We start from the raw sequence: 16,311 nt of genomic DNA, 5'->3' as shown, positions 1-16,311 counted from the left end.
TGAAACTCAGTTGTACAACTCAGACCCTCAACTACACTCAAAGTGAATAGGTAAGTAAGCTTGTACCACGCAAGTCTCCCCGATCCTTTCCATCCCTCCCTCGAGAAATTTACTAAACCACCCCACTAGTTGAGCGTAACATGCGTCGGTGTGCCAACAACTTGCTGTGTAATTTCGGCCAAGCAGCACAGCAGTATTATCGATCAAGAACCAAATAAAGGATAATCGATAAGTGAACGGTCAATGAATGACCATCACTGATACCCCTGATTTACTACCTTGGTTTATCACGTGGTTGCAGCCAGTTGGCACGCGTGATCGTGTGTGCGAGATTCTTGTCCGCGTGGGCTATACTTTCGGGTCCTGTGATTGGCTTATTCGCTCACCAAAGAGGAAATACAGTCGTCTCCTCTCACCAAGTCTGCTGTTGGAGTTCCTTGTAAATTGTTTTTGTATTTTTATTGATTTCTGCGCATGAGGGAGGACTTCCTTAATAAATGTGAGTTTGACTTCTGCCTTATTACTCCCAATACGACACATCTATCCACCATACCTAGGGCGACTCCACATTAATCAGGTGACCACTGCAGTTTCCGTCGTCAAACTTACGAATGAAATTAACTTCTTTATAAAGATCACTTTTCCAAAGGCAGTGGGTGGAAAATGTCAGATGCTATGGTTTCTATATCTGTTTGTGACAGCTAACACTGTGAATCCACATGTTAGGTCCAGTTTAAAGGAATTGTAAGAACTTCGCTGGAACAGTCAAAACACTCCACCGTTCTCCTAGGTGAGCTATCCTTCCGGTATGGTCTGACTGGTTCCTTCATATCGTTTATCTGGACTCGCGTTTTTGGATTATCCAACGATCTGAGACAGTCTTAAGCAAATCTTTTGTGACTATCTCGGTGGGCTTCACTTGTTCTCCAGTGAGACAGGATCATGGCTCCTAGTGATCTGCGCTGCAAATACTGTGCCTTGAACTGACTGGCTGCATAGACCTCTGTCAATCTAACTGAGTAGCCGAACGTGTAGACCCCTTGAGTCATACTCCCCTCCAAAAGGTCTTCACTAACATACAACGAACCACGATGATCACACAAGCTAGGCTTCGGTATCACATCAGCTGATGTGAGGTGACCAAGGTCGATGGTGCCGAATAGCTAAGACAATTGGCCACTTTCGTGATTGGTGAATGTCACAGAGAAAGAGGTCGAAGAGGTCCATTGGCAAACATAGGTATCGCACAAACAAGCCGAATAGCTAAGACAATTGGCCACTTTCGTGATTGGTGAATGTCACAGAGAAAGAGGTCGAAGAGGTCCATTGGCAAACATAGGTATCGTGTGCACAAACAACTGCAGTTCGCATCATTCCGGCGAGCACTATGTCCATTGTAGCTCACGCCTGTCGGAGCATCCGAATTGCCACGCTAAACTCAAAACCTATAGGCCTTAAAAGCCTGAGGTTGCCACAGAAAAACGGCAAGTTGCGCAATAGACCCAGCCGTTGAAAAGAGAGGCGATTGTAACTTGCACCACAACCGTTATTATTTGGCCTCAAATCATGCAAAGGACAGTATGCAGAAATCGGTAGGCGATAAGACGTGAGTTCTTTTTCAAAAGCATGAAGGTCCTTCCTGAGAATGCGACTTCGAGGAAGCTTGTTTGCGGGCTTGGGGCGTCTCGGGGGGAAATTGTAGGGTCTTGATGGAGACTCCGAAAACAAGGCGGTAGTCAGCGGTTGGTCAAGTACCGATTGAACGGACGAACCCCCATTGTATTCGGGCCGTTTTGCTCTGTAGAACCAGCTTTTGTGTGTTTATTTACAATAAACGTACCAACGAATAAGCAAAACAACTGGAGATCAAAAGTACATAGGCGGAGTAAGCAAATGAATGGGGAATTACCATAAGGTCAAATTAGATTCAACCCCACTGGTTTCGGAAGATCTGGGCGGACTGAGGACGATGTATATTCACTAATGTACTACTCATAAAGTTGCTGAAAATTCGTCGACAGCCCACGACCGGTTTCGCCCTTCTTGGGGCTCATCAGATAGCCGCAGTCCCCGGGTTTCCGTCAACCTTATGTTCTACTTGAAACCAAATTACACGAAACTAGCGAATATACACTCATTTGCAAACCAATTTGGTTCTTTCGAGAGACTCACCTGGAACCCAGCTGAATCTCTCGTTTATGATGTTCTCAGTCGATATTTCAAATATCGTAGCGACTGAAACATGAGGCGGCCTGGTGCAGCACATTCAGTTGCCTGAGAACATCATAAACGAGAGATTCAGCTGTGTTCCAGGTGAGTTTCTCGAAAGAACCAAACTGGTTTGCAAACGATGTATATTAACTTTTCAAGTGATAAGGACTTTTGGATCTAAAAGGGTGACTCCAGTTTTCTGATGCGAATTTGTTTATTCTCAGGTGTGATAATTCTTTACATCCGAAGAGAACGCCTGTTGAGAGCAAAACACCACAACAGATATTCTTCAAGTAAGTGAGAAAAGCACTGGAATTCCTTTGTATTAAATGACCCTTTCAAATTGCCGAGCTCAACGAACAAGCCAACGAACACTCTTCTAATATCAAAGAAGTATCAGTCGTCACACGTGTGTGTGTGTGTGTCAGGAAATGAGACTCACGGAAAGCTATCCAATTCAGACTGACCCATACACTTGATGTCCTTGAATAAACGGTGGTCTACTAGCCTTCTTAACTGATGTCTGTTATAAGTTCAGACGGCTTTGATAAGCAGTTAGAATATCTCCAAAACGCAAGAATTGATGAAATCTTTGAAAATCGACTTCCAAAGGGATGGTTCTCGATTGTTTCTTAGAAAAGGAACAACTACTCACTTCTCCGTGTTTCACCGATCACAAGAAGCAAAAGCGTACTTTGGTCTACTCGACTCGTGTGTTAGCTGAAAAAAAGCTATGAGCAATGCGAAAACCGTGTTATTTGAGTAGTTCGAAGTTCCCATAAAAGTACTTCATTCTGTGGTGTTTTGGACTAAATGTGCTAGAGGTAGATTTGAAGTAATTTGAAGACGTATTACTCGTGTGCTATCTCTTAACCGAATGATCTGAGTTATCGTCAGCAACTTGTGCACACACTAAATTGCGTTGCGCAGTGCTATGTGAATCCAATACAATAGCCGTCATTTCAACTTTCGTCAGGTGGCTTAATCCTCGGACTGCCTTTGGCTGTGGTATGTGACAGACAATGAATTAAGCGGAGCCACTCCTGTTGTAGTCACGCGCAACGTGAAGCATAGCAGTTCAAGAGAAAGGACACTGTAAGAAGAGTGTCTTTGCGAGGAGCGAGCGTTTGTCAGTTTGTAATTCTGGGAAGCAGGTGGTAAAATCGTTTTTGTGGAAAAATACGTACTTGGGCGTGATGTAAACTCGTGTACTTTTACTTCCCAGGCACCCTAATCCGGTTGAACCACAATAAGGATAAGAACAGTCCTGGATATCCCAGTGGATGCCAAGAGATCGTCCATATTCTTGCCCAAGAAGAGAGTCTATCACCAGGCCTGTAGAACTCTTAGTCTCAAGGGGCAAAATGTTGATTGTCTCCCGTTTCTCCTACAACTTCGTCAAATCTGTCATCTGGGGGTCGAACCAGAGCATCGGGTATCGCTGGAGGACCGTATACTGACCCAAGACGTTCGCTTCTTTAGTCCTAGATGATTCCGTGAGGTTCAGAGAGTTTAACGGTGATCTATACGGGGCTCGCGGAGCACCATTTCGGCTTGATATCACCGGCATGGTATGGTAACGCAGCAACTGTTTTGTTCGCTTTGCTCACCATGGCTTTTGTGCGATTCTGAATACTAAACTGAAGCCAATTTTCCAGACAAACGCGGAAGTTTTTTTACAGGTGATTGCATTGTGTGACCAAGTCATTCAACTGATGCAAGAACACGAGCAATAGTTAAGCTTCAACCGATGTGAAGCCAACACTGAAACCGATGCAGAGGGTATTTCTTCCAAATGATGGTTTGAATGGTCTTGAAAAAATTTTGTCTCATGTCTGAACAATAAAATTCGAAAACTCGGTGATGATTTCAACCATTCAAGCATCCTCAACAATGATGTCACTGATGGTAGGGGTGATATAAAGTCCCCCTGGCACTAAGCGACTGGAATGATCTTTTGGGACCCGCTGTCCGAACCCAGCCCGAGGCACGCTTCAAAAGATTACTGGTACCTGGATATCGAAATTCGTATCAAAGTCACTGCTTGCTAGTCAATAAAAAATCTTTTGAGCTACGATCTAATGATATAACTTCCTTGTTCAGGGACTCTTGTACGCATTTGGAATTTCAGAAGGAAGGCGTTCGCTCTAAGGTACAGTGCCTACTCTACGCCTTGCTAAGTCAGCGTGGGATATAGCCTGTCCTTCGGAAATCAGTGAGAATCCAGGAACGACTACCTAATGCGGTCTGTCAATAAATTATCTGGCTCAGTATGGTGTAAATCCCTATTCCATGGACATGCTAAGACTTCAACAGCACCTGGATTTTGGTGAGTTCTCCGTATTCTCGGATCAGTATAAAAAGACGGTTGTACTGAAACGTAATTACTGAACAAATGGTAGGCCAAATCTGATTACGGGGAATCACACCTAGTCTTGAGTTCTTGTTGTAGTTCCTGCACGATTCATCGAGAAGACGAACCGTTGTAGACGCGCTCAATTTCCAGATACAAATTTTCATTGTTTCTGTTTCCAACATTTCTCGGGTGAGCTTAGGGACGGTTGGAATAATCATCCCTTGAATCGACCACTTTGTGCCTGAGGCAGATTGAGCAGTTCTGGGGGGTTAGTTTACCCAACACTTTTTAACTGTCGTGGGGTGGAAATCTGGCAGTTTCACGTGAGCATCAGTCCCCGGTGTTCCTTCAAATCAGATGAGATAAACAGGATAAGACTAGAACAATAGTATAAACACTGAAACGGAACTTGGTAAACATGCAATGTAAGACCATTCCTGACGATCGCCATAAGGCAGGATGAACCGTTCTTGGGGGATTATTTACCCAACACTTTTTAACTGTCGCTGGGGTGTAATCTGGCAGTTTCACGTGAGCATCAGTCCCCGGTGTTCCTTCAAATCAGATGAGATAAACAGGATAAGACTAGAACAATAGTATAAACACTGAAACGGAACTTGGTAAACATGAAATGTAAGACCATTCCTAATGATCGCCGTATGTTATGTACCATCTTGGCCGCTTTATCGGTTTCAGATAGCAACTGTATGGTGGTTAGTCCTCAGAGCTAGACTACCAATAATGTCCAGAACGATAGTTTCACTAATGCTTTCACGTACTGCTTGCTTAGACACCTGGTCGAAGTTTGAAAACTAACAATTGGCCAGAACATTATGGGCACAAGAGAAATACCATTTCCATAAAAAAGTGGTCAGAACGCAGAAATACGTTTTACTACGGTAGGTAAGAAACCATTTGAAATGCAGAGACAATTCGACCCAAAGTGGCATACTCTTCTGCTGTTCTTACAATCGCAGTGAAAAGTGAAACACAAATAGATGGTTGAACTGATAGTCTCTGACGCCGTATTGGGGCAGTTCCAGTAAAATGTGGATAAGTTTCAGCAATCGAAGATTAAAAATTAACCCATCTGTTGATGGAAGTGTAAGTAATCACTAAATGCGATCCTGGTATAACTCGACCCTGAAGCCGGTGGATCTCTCGTGCGATGTTTTCCAGTCACCATGAGTATCTACAACCTCGTTGTCCCAATTGACGTTCTTGGTTTCATAGCTCATGAAAACGGCCCAATCTTCATCTGAGAATATTTTCGCGTTGAACTACTCGATCTTCTATTCTATTCGTTTGATACTTCCTTTCTTGCCGAATTTCTTAAGGGCCTCTACTATTCGGTCATTACCTCTTTGTCACGGGAGCCGGTGTTTGTAAAACTGTTTCAAATCACTCATAGTGACAGTCATATCTGGTGAAATAGAATCTCAGTTACGCTGTTGCCACAAACTTATTCTTGTTACAGATATGATATGTCCACACAATATTATATTCACCTGTTTCCATAATCCTTGGGGCATGTCGCATCTCTGCAGGCATCTATGGAGCTGGACCCCAGTTAACGAACATCCCAAGTACCTCTAGATGTCACACACACACCAAGCGTCATCTCCTGATTGTGCCGAGTTTTCAAATGTAGGACAAACGTTCAGTTTTGATGCGTGCACAGATCGGCACACTGCAACCAATTCCTAATGATGAAAGGATTCAGATGTAACCTCCTTTGCCAAGAGAGCATATCCTCGAGTTGAGCCAGCGTCACGTACTAGAAACCGTTTTACAGCCCTTCACTAAGTTTGGCGAGTACCATTCTCCAAGCACATAGAGGGGCAGTCGTAACTCAACTATTGAAATTTGCCCTGACCTGTAAAAGCGTCCTGTTCTAAAAACCTACAGATGCTTTTGAACCCCCTTTTTTAACTTTCTCCAGCGTTTTTGGCTCAGTTTTTGTAGTGAAAAATTGCCCAACTTAGTCCGACGTGTCCAAACGGTCTAACATAGATAAAAAAAAAGCTGAAACAATTCCGGATTCAATTGAGTAAACGCCCCTCGGACTGACCATTCAAGTCTGGAATAATGAGAGGTATCCTTGTGAAGCTTCTCCACTGACTTCGTGTCGAGTGTCAAAAACCAGTGTTGTTTACCCTGCAGCTGGCTATCAGTGTGATACAGTCCTGACGGTTCGGGCCGACCAATCGGTAGTGCACAGTTTTTTTTTCAGCTTTGTTCGGAAGGTTTCATTTCTAATGATCAAATAATGTCATCGCGATATTCAGTAGTTTCACATTTCATGGCCCTAATGTAGCCCCGTCGGCATTCGTACTTGGCATCATTGGTTCATCTCGTTCCCCAAGGCACAGTTGTGCCTGTTTCTTTGCCTTAGCTAGGTAGCCACCCTAAATTTCTGTTGCTCCTGGTTTCCTTCGAAGCAATCGACCGCGCAAAAACAGCCGATTGACCGAACATGCTACTCAACGGTTGACAACCCGTTAAAATCACAATGAATGCATTTCGTGAATTTTCTCTCATTTGGGTTTGAGAAGAGCAGAAGGTTGACGGAAACTCGGGGGCTGTGATGACGATTCCCAATAAGGATGAAACAGCTGTACAGTGCTTCTCAGCTTTTCAGCATAGATTGGCTTCACTTACAGGACGAAATCCCAAATCTCCTCACACTACCAACTCGGGGGCTGTGCCTACCTGGTGAGCATCAAGCATGGTGAAACCGGTCGTGGGATGTCGACTAATTTTCAGCGACCTTATGTGCAGCTTTCATTCAAGAAAATGTACTGCAATTTCCCGAACATCGTACCAACTGAAGCACGAGATACATGCCCGCTTTGTTCAGGGGAGACGAATATCCGATCATCGTCTACAGTGACCCAACAGACTGTTGCGTGCTTTCACCGAAGTTTTCTCTCTTATAGCACTTTCTTCTTCAGGGCTTTCTTTCTTGATTTACCCAGTTGGTTTAGACGTGACTGAAAGCATATATCTTTTAGAAATATGTCGTATGCCAAATACACTTACCCGGATTCGAGCAAACCAAATCTTTTTTCCCTTTCCTGGTTGAATCTTCTCTTTCACGTAGCCAGTACAAGAAGGGCAGTGAGCACACGACGTTCAAAGCGGGATACTTACTGTTCCTGCAGGTACACCTATGAAGATAGGCAAGACCAATCATGAGTTCTGGATAGTCTGAAGTTTATGGTGCTTTGGGGCACCATCCAGATGCTTAGATCGTCAGCGAACATCGAGTCGTGAAGGTGTAGCCCGGACACAACATAATTCATTCAGGTCTTGAAGACTTACAGTCCAATAACGGAAATTTGGGGTGCGACACCCATACACGTAGGCATTCAGTACAGCCGTTGTCCACATCGTGCGTACAGCGCTGAAATCTCCATACTCTGTTTTTTGGTCAACTTTATAAGAAGCTGGCTTTCGCCGCTGATTTGGTGCCCAATCGAAACCACAAATGCACCTTCGAATAACCTTTCTTCACGGTAGTTAACGCGTTACGATCATTAGGATTTCGTGGTTTATCGGCTGATTGATTCCTGAGGAGTTCTGAGAACCAAATGCCAGAAGGTCCAAATCAACTCGGCCAATCGGTAATCATTTGCTACCGAATCGGTTAGCTGTTGGGGACACTGGTCACAGGGGCTTAGAATGACGTTTGGCCAACCGTTACTCGACATCTGACCTTTAGGTTGAAACGTAGGTTGGACAAAGGACTAACCAGAACTGGTCAAGGGGCAACTTATGGTTTTCTATAGGTAGCCAGCATTTCACCGAAGCTTATCCAGACCGGCGGGCAGTTAATGAGACGCGGACTTATCTCAGTCAATACGGTAATCAAAGGTAAACCAAGGTCACCTAGCCAGTCGATGTTCACCATTCTAAAACCAACGCTTACGCAACATCAGCCAGGGCAACCCACGGTACACTTTAGGGATCCAGCTATCCTCCACTGCTGGTTTTGATCACACTTCAGAAGTGGGGAAATAAGCTTCTTAACAGTGCACGTAAGCTTCTCAAGAAGTACAACAAGGGGATATCCACATATCGTTTAGCCTTCCTAGTGTATTAACAATCCATTGTTCTGACAACAATCAGACGCTTATTCAGTTGTCTTCTTACCAGTTCCAGGATGATGACAGTTCCCGTTGAAATTCATATGTCTATTAGGGAGCCAAAAGTAACAGCTACTGGGCGACTAAAGGATGATTTTGATACTGTGGAACCACCCACTAGAATTTGGATTACCCTTTACCCCATATTCGCATACATTGGGAACGATGTTTACATGATGAGTTAGTTGGTAACCGGTTCGAGATAGCTCAGTGGTTAAGGCGTGAACTTATGGACCAGTAGGTCAGTGGTTCGCACCCAACTTCGTAAATCTCAACTGCGGCTGGCTGCGCTTGGGTAACGTGGAATTATCTCGGGCTTCGCACTTTCTTTGGCTGCCACGGAAGACAGACACCGAAAGGATGTTGAAGGCTACCATTGCGTGCATAGTGACCGCAGATGGCGGGCGACTCATGTCGAAATTTCCCGTTTCCGTAGCTGCAATTAAAGGTATTCTTGAACCATGTCTGAATGGCTGTTTGGATTAAATCCGCGGTAGGAGAGTAGTGTGGGACATTGCATCTAAGACGGCCGATACAGTGTGAAACAAGTACCTTACCCTTTATTAGCTTTGTTATTTCACTGCACGCGATAGTTCCTTTCTCTTTACCGCTCAATCGGGTCAGCTGATGTGCGAAGTCGACAAAAGGGGGGTAAACGGGTATGCAGCATATTTCTGACTGACAGACTTGCGGCTGAGCAGCTCATTATGGACCAGGGCAAGGATACTCACCAATTAGCGAACTACACTCGTTTACAATCCATTTTGGTTTTAACGAGCAACTCACCTGGAACCGAGCTGAATCACTAGTTTATGATTTTCTTAAGCAACCTTATGAGTAATATATTGACGACATCTATAAAATGTATGGCGATATATCAAATATCGTACGAACTGAAACATGGGTTGGTCTGGTGCAGCACATTCAGTGCTTAAGAACATCATAAACTAGCGATTCATCTGGGTTCCAGGTGAATCGCCCATCAAAACCAAATTGACAGGAGGGTAAACGGGTATGCAGCGTGTTTCTGACAGACAGACCGGCGTTTAAGTAGTTCACTCTGGACCGGGCAAAGATACTCACTAATTGTTCGCGGAATTTGGCGTTTAACAATCTGACCATAAGTGTATTCAATTCTTCTTTTTCTTTCTCATCATGTCAAACTCTTTTAGGCCGCCTTCCGTGTACGTTGTGTAGTGGTCTGGCTACCCAATAAGTTAGGTTACCAGGAGTGTGTGGCAAAGAAATAAAAATAATAACGCTAGGTTGGGTGTACAAAAATAAAGAGGTCAGATGGAACAGACTCACTAACAATTGTTCTCTTTAAAATACTTCGTCGTTGACCCAGGTCAGCGAATAAACGATAATCCAATTATGTTGGTCCAGAGGTCTTCTTCTGAACAGTTCCCACATATAATAGATTCCGAAGATGGTCTCAAATGTTTTGGTACCAGAGTTAGTACATGAGACCCACGAATGACCGCTGCAAGCACGAGCGAAATCAGAAGAGAGAGTCGGAGCACGTGACCACGCTTGTATTATGTGGAAACGTACAAGTGCGCGTTTTTTGTAGTTTTTCGTATTCAAACAAAAAAACGATTATGCAATTGATGAAATACGTAGTGTTATAATGGAACTAAAATAAAGGTACGAAACGCCACAGTTGTACGACGGTACACGAACCCTGACATTGCTCCATATAGTTTTGCTCCAAAGCACCCTACATCTCTTAAAAATTCGGCCAAGCAGTAGTATAGTGAAGATGAACCCACACTGCCAGAAATTACTGGTAGTTCCGGACTGGAAAATGTGAATTACCTTGAACTTCGACACCATAATTAAAGGTGACGGCGCCCTCTGGTTTCTACATAATCTAAGTAACACAAGCCACCGGTGGCTACGGTCAGCTAAAGATGGCCAAACAAGACCATATTTAGCGCAGCTTTAGCAGTTTTTCTCGATTTGTTTCCAAAATCTGCTGCACCAGAAGAGGCTACTAATTGCAGTCTTGAAGTCGGTGAGGCATATGTACCGGCTAACTGGCTGCGCCCGACGGTACTTGGTCTCGTCACCCAACCTCACGACAGGTGTATGACAACCGAAAGCAGCATCTAACTAGTAACCGCGTCATGCTCACAACAGGACATGTGGTCAAAGGATAACAAGATAAGTTCAAAAATAGAAGTGTGTTAAACGAATCCGCCTCAGAGCGACCGTCTCATGTCGAGCTTTCCTGAATTCCGATCAGACGCCCCTTTGAATCACGACTGAACGGCTTTCTCTATAAGGTCCGCTGTAATAGTGGTGTGTGACAACAGAGCACATGACATGACAACAGTCAGAGCAAATCAGTTATCTCACTTTTCATAAGCCTTAGTAATTCTGTGCATTGTCCACCTTTCAGTCAAGTGAGCTGTTCTGAAAACTGAGGGCAAAAAGTGCACGCACCGTGTTACTGAATAACAGAGTGACTCATTCTTAAAAGTGAAATTATCTTGATTAATAAAGTGTTAACCAGCATTTTCGCTTCCGTTTTTGCAACTCTGCTGATCTCTCTGAAGCTGCGCTTTCGTAAATGTTGCGTGGATGAACTCTAGGATTGCACCGGATAGCTCGCCCGTACATCCAGATTTTCCAAACGATCCAACATTTGTTCTGATATTCGAACAAGCCCCAAAAGCGTGACATCAACTCACATCGTAAGCCATGAGCTCTAACATTCTCGTCATGAATTTCACCTGCGGATGATTGGATAAATAGAAATGAAGTGCAAACCTAAAGGCTTCAAGTTTCATGCTTGTTCACATCTCAGCTGAATTTCTTGAGAATCAAGTTCAAAGCCTGACGCAAGCTCGCGCCCCTGGGTGGGCTCGAACCACCAACCTTTCGGTTAACAGCCGAACGCGCTAACCGGTTGCGCCACAAGGGCTGAACGCCTATGCACGTTTGCTTTTTGACCAATATTGAAAAGCACATGTGCACTACAACAAACAATCCACACATCTACGCAGAGCTAAGCTCTGCGTGTCTAGACCTGTCTGTCACACAGAACGTCTCCTTCGCAGTCATCATGGTGATATTCAAAGGCATTGTGTGATTTGGTGATGAATAAGCGCTGACCGGCATATGGCTTCACAATCCCCGACTGTGGATTATAAGTCGTACAGATACTTGAGTAGGCAACAGGGTAGCTGACAAGGAAACCGCTTCATGAGGTATATTGTTCGGCTTCATTCGTGGTGAGCTGCCTGACGATATTGTCGGTAGGTATTCAGGCTGAGTGGACTCCCATTTGACTGGTAAAATACTGTAAAAATGAAATCCAAACATATTCTAGCACTCTCCAGCATACGAGAATATATGTAGGGACAACTGACTACCAGCTTCAAGTTCTTTGGAGCCAACCAGAAAGGTCTACTCTTCGACTTTTCGCCAGTCTCCTTTTGTACATAAACCCAGCGGGACAAACACTAATTTGGTACATAACCGAACACTCATGTGCACCTCAGCTGGATCTCTCGTCCACTGGTCTCCTCAGCTGATTGCGAAGCACAAAAGGTCAACTCATGTTCTAGTTGGAAGTTGTCGAAATAATTTTCGAAGGGTTGTTAGTCTCCATGTAGGTGTACAATTAAATGCCCCCCCCCCCCAATATGGGTGGAATGATATAAATAGTACCATACGAAGGAAAAGATTTGGGATTCTTAAATGTTGTTCCAACCGAAATATGAGACGACCTTTGTGCGCATTCTGTTAAAGAAAATCTTGAATATAATGGATTCAGAAAGTTAGATACTCAGCTTGGCGAACGGATCAGATGACACCGGATTAACAGCCAATTCAGATGAACTTGTAAATGAGTTTTTCCTCATTTTTCAATATTCCTAAAACGACTCCTGGGTAAGACGTTTCCAAAACACTTCACTGTGCAGTGCAATTCACAGTAATGTTACGAAAAGGCAGTAAAATATCTCCTCAGAAAGATTTATTCATTTCTTCCGAGCTAGTCACACGAAGACTGCCCGCCATGCATAGTTTACCCATTTGCAGCATGAGAGTAGGCAAAATTTTTACGTCCCAGATTGATGCATTTGGACAGACAAGCCACAGAGTGACTTACACAGACCCCGAAAAAGTTTTCCTCTGTAAGATGGATCATGTTGGTTTACAGGGCCGCAATTTACCAGTTCCCACAATGAGGCCATCCAAGCTACTCAACCCTAATCATTAGGGACAGAGGTGTGTGTATGGGGAGGGGGGGGGGTAATAAGAAGATTTCAGCCTTTTTCATTCGGGGGGGGGTAATAATAAGATTTCAGCCTTTTCCGTTCCGGATTGTTGACCGCATTGTCGTAAGTCATCTTACTAAGGTTTTGGAAACTATTTAGTTGCCATGATGGGCTGGCGGCGTGAACGGTGGCACTGTGAGAACAGGCTGTCTCTGGATGTCGCACATCTGTTGGTTGGTCGTCTTTCCTTGTTCTTTCAGTCTTCTGCAGCGTCAAGTGAAAAAGTACTAATGGACGGCGGAAAAAAGGACATCCTTCAGATCAAAGTTCTTCTAGACATCCCCTTTGTGTTCCACGACTGTCTTTACAGGGAAATGTAACTGTAGTTTGTATTTGGGCTTGACTTGTGATCACACATCAAACCCAGCTCCTAGATGATCTGACGGGTAAAGATGGCCAGGAGATGATCAAATGAAGCAGATAAATGACCGGGGAAAAGCCTGCACACTCATTTGTACATGAATTTGTTTTTGACAAAAGACTCGACTGAGTACAGCTAGACCTCTTGCATATGATGGCCAGCTTTGACTGAATATGCTGCTCCAGACCGCCGCATTTTTTCACTTGGTACGATATTCCAGATATCGTCATACCCAGTTTTCGAGAAGTGACGTACCGCTCGAGAAATGCCGGCAAGTTCTCAGCAGCCTTATGAGTGGTGAGTTAAGTCTGGACAGGGAGAACGCCTATTATCATAGCTAGTGTATTTTGCTAATTTCGTGCAATTTGGTTTCAAGTAGAACATAAGGTTAACGAAAACTCGGGGACTGCCCCTACCTGATGGGCCCCAAGAAGGGCGAAACCAGTCATGGGCTGTCGACGAGTTTTCAGCAACCTCATGAGTAGTGCATTACGAATAGAGTCAATTCTTTTTAATTTGTTTCTTCCTACGGCCCCTAATACAAGACTCAATAATTTGCCTCCATTTGCTCGGTACCTTGGGTCTGCAGAGTGACTTGTCCTTCTTAGGTTGGATGAACTTCTTGTGCTTTGTGAAAAGCGTACTTTGTTTGAGGCATTTATTTTGTGAACATTTACAAATACGCGCGAGGAAATCACACGACACTAACCTGACCACAACTGGATAGACGACAGACCAATCGTAAAAAGTAACGAAAGGTGGATGCTCAGGTGATTGGGAAAAAAGGACATCCTTCAGATCAAAGTTCTTCTAGACATCCCCTTTGTGTTCCACGACTGTCTTTACAGGGAAATGTAACTGTAGTTTGTATTTGGGCTTGACTTGTGATCACACATCAAACCCAGCTCCTAGATGATCTGACGGGTAAAGATACAGTGAGGGCTGCTGGGAACAGGACAACGTTTACCGCTTATACTTCTGAATGTTCACTCCCTGGCAGAGGGGCCCCACATTTTCTCACAGATGCCCGTGTTCTTTTGTAGTAGTTCAGCACAAACGACGAGTGAAATGTCCACATTTAGGGTGCCCATTGGACAATTGTTTTCGCCTTCAGTTCGGTAAATGTAGATTATCACTGGCAACTGGGGGCGAGATCGCCCAAGTGGTTAGACCCCGAATCTGACCTCCACCACTCGACTTCTCCTGTCTAGGCTTGGGCAACCTGGTAGTAGCCCAGCCCTCGTACTTCATTCGGGTAGCATGGCAGCTAGGCACCGGAAGGGTGTTACAGCTGAACGCTTTCTTTTTTCTTTTTTTTTTATCACTGGCAACGTATCAGAATGTTGATAGCCCAGGTGCGTTGATTAGTTGTAGATCGGAGGATGAGCTTGGCAATTTACTGTCTTTTCGGGATGGCGTGTTGTTTTTTCTGTAAGTTTCTGGAATCAACCAGACGCAGCGATTAGAAAAGGAACTTCGAGGTGGTTGTCACGAGATCTAGTGAGTTACCAAGCGAACTACCATCACAGCTGTGAATTTCGTCCATTGATAAGGGACGTGGTATCCATTAAGCACGGTGCGTCAACGCGAGCAGCGCCACTGAGATTTTCAAAGTACGGACAACTTTTGTAGCTCTCCGGTCACCCACATACTTGGCTGTTCAGCTTACAGTCACTCACTGGATCACGAGACTTGTCTTTTTTACACTCACAAACCACGTCACATTAAAGTGACTCATCGGACGTCGATTGTCTGTACCGTATAGTGAGCGTAGCAACAACTCAAGGGCTGACACACTCACGTACACTCAAACGGACCTACATATAAGGAAACCGAACACAGTCAGCACACAGACTCGCGCGCGCACAGCGAGCAGGAGGTCAGCCACTCTCCACAAACCCAAGGAAAATCAGGGAACACGTGTAGCAGCCATACTGTGGAGAAAACACGTTCCCGCCGTCCGGAATTTCACCAAGGAACTTGCACAGATGATAAGTTCCTCTTTTGACTTGCTCCCATTTTGCATTGTATTTACTTTTATACGTGTTGCAACCCACCACTATCAACCACACTTTTATTAGTGCATGTACCTCCTGATTTGTGTTATGGCCATCATCAACAGTGCACTAATACTTTCCTCTTCAATCTGAGGTATCTTTAGAAGGATTGACCACTAACTCACATTCATCCCGAAAATCGCATGCCAGGCAGTACAAAATCCCTGCGACCAGCGTGAATTATCTGGTAGAGAAGACCGATGAAGTTCTGCGCGACGTACTCAAACTTCCTCGTAATCACCAAAACTACCGACTGGTAGATCGATAAGTTCACAGTCTTGAACTAGACAGGGTGAATGTGAGAAGAGGGTGATCGTTTAGAGACCAGTGCGCTGGCGCGTCAACCGCTAGTTTTCGTGTCTCGCAATTCAGGACACACTTAGGACTTACACGACGAAGCCACTACACGCAACGCACAAACTGTGCGAACGAAATGAAAACCAGAGTAATTGTCCGAAGTCAAATTTGGTACGTGGTACTGAAAACTCACATATTCAACTTCCCTGCCCGGTCAGGGTAACACACCTTGGGGCGTAGCTTAGGTATTTTTGTTGAACTGGTCGCTTTGTACTTTTGTGGCAAAGTTGTTTACATGCTTCCTGAAACTGTGAACAGGACACTCTTATCACAGTGTGCACATGGATGGTGTATTGTGAAACCTAATCGATAACCTTACGGGTACATTGTCCTATTGTGTTGTGCAGTGGCCGAGCTATTGGGTTACGCCTGCACTGCGCGATAGGGAGAAGACAGAGAACTGGGGACACGGCTGTATTGCAGAGCGTCTGCGTAAGTATATAGGATGACCAATTGGCCAACTATGGTCTTTCACTTGTTCGCTCCGTACAGCCAATGGTGGTGTTCCGGTCGTGAACATTCTCAGGCCCAC

Source organism: Opisthorchis viverrini (genome assembly GCF_000715545.1).
Source record: "Opisthorchis viverrini unplaced genomic scaffold opera_v5_458, whole genome shotgun sequence".
Taxonomy (NCBI): Eukaryota; Metazoa; Platyhelminthes; class Trematoda; order Opisthorchiida; family Opisthorchiidae; genus Opisthorchis; species Opisthorchis viverrini.
The sequence above is the reverse complement of the archived record's forward strand: the minus strand, read 5'-3'. Positions refer to the sequence as shown.